The 3,683-nt window shown below is 40.5% G+C and overlaps 1 non-coding gene across 1 annotated transcript; it reads right to left on the bottom strand.

Annotated features, from left to right (window-relative positions):
- Positions 1-924: 924 nt before the first annotated feature.
- On the bottom strand, positions 925-996 carry TRNAC-GCA. The gene has a single exon. It is a non-coding gene; the product is annotated as a tRNA-Cys (tRNA).
- Positions 997-3,683: the final 2,687 nt, after the last annotated feature.

Here is a 3,683-nt window from a genome sequence, read left to right as displayed (position 1 = left end):
GAAATTGATTGCTGTTGTTGTGCAGAATAAGAGAAGATGACTTCCAAATGATGATTTTTTGATTTTTGGTCAGCTCCTGAGGTACCCACTTATCAAGCTTTTCCATCTTTTCAATTTTCTTCAAATGCTGAATGACCATTGAATGGTCAACACTGAGTCCTTCATCAACTTCTCATGTAATTGTAAGAGGATCCAGCTTCGATGATCCTCTCAATTGGTCTTTGTCAACTTCTGATGGCCGACCCCTACACTCCTCATCTTCAAGGCTCTTATCTCCTTTGCAAAACTTCTCAAACCACCACTGCACTCTACATTTAGCAGTTAGCAGTTCCTGAGCCAAATGCATTGTTGATGTTGCAAGTTGTCTCCACTGCTTTACAACCCATTATGAACTCAACTAAGAAAATTGCTTGAATTTGCTTTTTATCTAACATCATTTCTATAGTCTAAAATAAATATAAAATAAACAGCAAGTAATGTCATTAACCAAAATAACATAAACAGAGAAATGTGCATTAAAATAATGTATAACCTTACCACATTTATATAAGAATGTGTTCCAATATCAAATGGCAAATGTCAATATGCTAAACCGCAATTAGTTTTGCACCAACCAAATAGACTCCAGCTTTTGGGCAAAGAAATGGTCTGTAGAGAGGCAAATTTTTAACGTTCTATAAATGAAGTGGCCTATACCTTCCAAATACACCATACCTGGCTTCCTAAATGATATCACTTAGATACATTTTTTGGATGCATCAAGAAATCTTCCCATGAGTAAGCCTTAAAGTGAAGAAGTGAAGTCATTCGGTCATGTCCGACTCTTTGGGACCCCATGGACTGTAGCCTACCAGGCTCCTCAGTCCATAGGATTTTCCAGGCAAGAGTACTGGGGTGGGTTGCCATTTCCTTTTCCAGGGGATCTTCCCAACCCAGGGATTGAACCTGGGTCTTCTGCGTTGCAGGCAGACGCTTTGCCATCTAAGCCACCAGGGAAGCCCCATGAGTAAGCCTTACAGAATATTAAATAGAAAGATGGCTGCTCTAAGGTGGACTTTGAGACATAATCATTGCAGAGATGAAGAGATGCAGGATGCAGCACTCCTGAGACAGTCTCAGCAAGACCCTTAAGTACCTCTTCTGTGAACTCATGGAGCAGGAAAGCTCTGGGCAGGGAGAGAGATTGCCCCACAAAGATAAAAGAAATGCAACACAATGGAGAAAGGGAGATACCTACAGAAAGACAACAGAAACTGGGGAAGAAGGATGGAAACTAATTTTTAATTATTTCTTATCATAAACCTGATACTACGCCACTCATTGTTCAAATGCCGTCTGCTGATATACTAATAACACCCATCATCATTAGTGGAGAGCTTGCTATGTCCCAGGCACCAAGTTAATAGCTTTACATACCTTATCTTTCTGAATCCTCCCAACAGCTCTCTTGCATATGAGGAAACTATTTAGAGAGTGCAAGTATCTTTGCACTATGCAAGAAGTAAGTGATGCAAACGATGGAAGTGATGTCAGGTCTTTGACTCCAAAGTAGATGACACTTCTGCACAGTGTCTTCCTGTGCGGCCAAGAGGCAGAGTCACATGAAAAAGGGTGAACACTGAAAATAGTGGAAGCCAGCAAAATGCACGATCAGTACCTTAGAACAAACCGTGTGCGCATCAGCGGAGATAACACTATATTCCAAAGAGTTTGCTATAAAAAGGATCAGTGACCTGCCTCTATATGCCTATTTCGTCTAGCATATGCGTTCCAATCCTCCTAATTGGTCGCCATCCGGCTTTGCTTCCTGAAGGACCTCAACTCTGAGTCAACTCTAGCATGATTACTTTGGACTCATTCCGAGTCAGCACATGTTTCCTCACCCATGCTGCTTGTTACCCACAGCATGCACTCGCAGGATGTCTGGCCAGGTTTAGAGATACAACTCGTGAATGTAGAGTAGGTTGGTTTTTCTCTGAGTCCATTTTCCTGGTTTCTAAGGGGAAAGAGTCCATGCTTTTGGCCTTATTAGCTCCACACCAACTGAGCTCACTGACCCAGATAAATATTGTCTGTCTGACATGTGCTTGAGAATAATAAATATGCAAATCTATAGACTCTGCTCTCAAGGATTGGTATTCATGGAGAGAATCAGAGATTACAATAAACCATCTTGCCTAATAGCCCCAGATTTTCTCCAAATACCGTTCTTGCTTGCCTTTTGCCTATACTGTAGGATTTATTTTCTCTGGTTTAAAGATTCTAATAATGGTTTGGTGAAGCTAAGGTTAAAATTAGTTTGCATTTCCTGCCCACACAGCAACTGATGGCAGGGAATTTATCCTGAGAGCATGCTGCACAGTGGGAGAAGCTGGCTCAGGGTGCCCCAGGGAATCTGGGAAATGGAAAATGCCTGCAATGATAATTGAAAGGCAACCATAGATCGCTGTGATCACAAAAAGATCCTCTTTCTGTCCAAACGCAGGGCAAGAAGGACTAGAAGAAAGGAGTTCACGACTATAGGGAAAAAGAAGACAGAATAGATTATTACATAAAATGTTGATGTTGTGGTCACCACAGGGAATAGATGCTTAGTGAAAAAGATGGCAAGGGGCCAATCTTCTTTAAAAGAAAAAAATCCACTATTGTTACAGACTTTCCATAAACAATATTTTTTCTTAGAGTGGCTTATTCAACAGAAAGCATACAATGTCATTTTTCTTCTTGCCTTATGAGACTTCTAATCCATTCCTTTTACTCAAGACAATTTGTAACATAAGAAAAATTAGAATGCTTCTAATTAACCTGCTTTGTTCACCATTCAAAGGACATTGCTGCCAAGACCTTCATTTTGACTTAATAATGAAACCATTGAAGTTGCAGGAATAATGCAAGGAATTAAAAATGCAAAGAATGCTACCAAGAATGATTTGCTTCCATTGGAATGTTTTTGTATAGGGCCTGGATAACCACTTGAAATATATTTGCGTCTAGGTAATTTTGTAATACTTTTTTCCTTTTAGAAGAAATGCATTTCTCTTTGTTAAGAAAGGGATGCCATGAATGCTAAAATTTTGTGTTTTCAAGCTCAGAATGCTAACATACCATACCAAAATTATAATAAGAATAAGTCATCAGATATTTCAGAGTTGCTCTGCATGTCAGACCGCAAAAGCCTCAGTCACCAGAAACTAAAATCCATTTTAATAGCCCTTTTCATTTGATGTAAAAATCTGGTGTTGTGAAGCTGTTTAACAGGTAGGAGACCACAGGATGTGGTTCTCCAGCTGTTGTATTGCTAATCATAAAGCAGCTGAGAAACAGACTTTGGGCAAAGGTTCTTTATCTTGACAACTTTATGAGCAACTAATCTCAACCTAAAACACTATACAACCTGCTATTACAGAGACTAAAAGGGTTTAAACTGTTGGAGGCAGCACTTCCCTCCCTCGTACATTAAGTTCTTTTTGGTTAACAATAACTTAGCGAGCAAGTTTATGTGGTTCCATGCGTCTCTTTGGGCTTCCCAGGGGGTGCTAGTGGTCAAGAACTGGCCTGCCAATGCAGGGGACATAAGAGATGCAGGTTCGACTCCTGGGTTGGGAAGATCCCCTGGAGGAGGGCATGGGCACCCACTCTAGCATTCTTTCCTGGAAAATTCCATGGACAGAGGATCCTGGTGG

The sequence above is a fragment of the Bos indicus x Bos taurus genome, chromosome 17 (assembly GCF_003369695.1).
Source record: "Bos indicus x Bos taurus breed Angus x Brahman F1 hybrid chromosome 17, Bos_hybrid_MaternalHap_v2.0, whole genome shotgun sequence".
Classification (NCBI taxonomy): Eukaryota; Metazoa; Chordata; class Mammalia; order Artiodactyla; family Bovidae; genus Bos; species Bos indicus x Bos taurus.
Note: the sequence above shows the minus strand (reverse complement) of the source record. Positions and strands in the feature narration are given on the sequence as shown.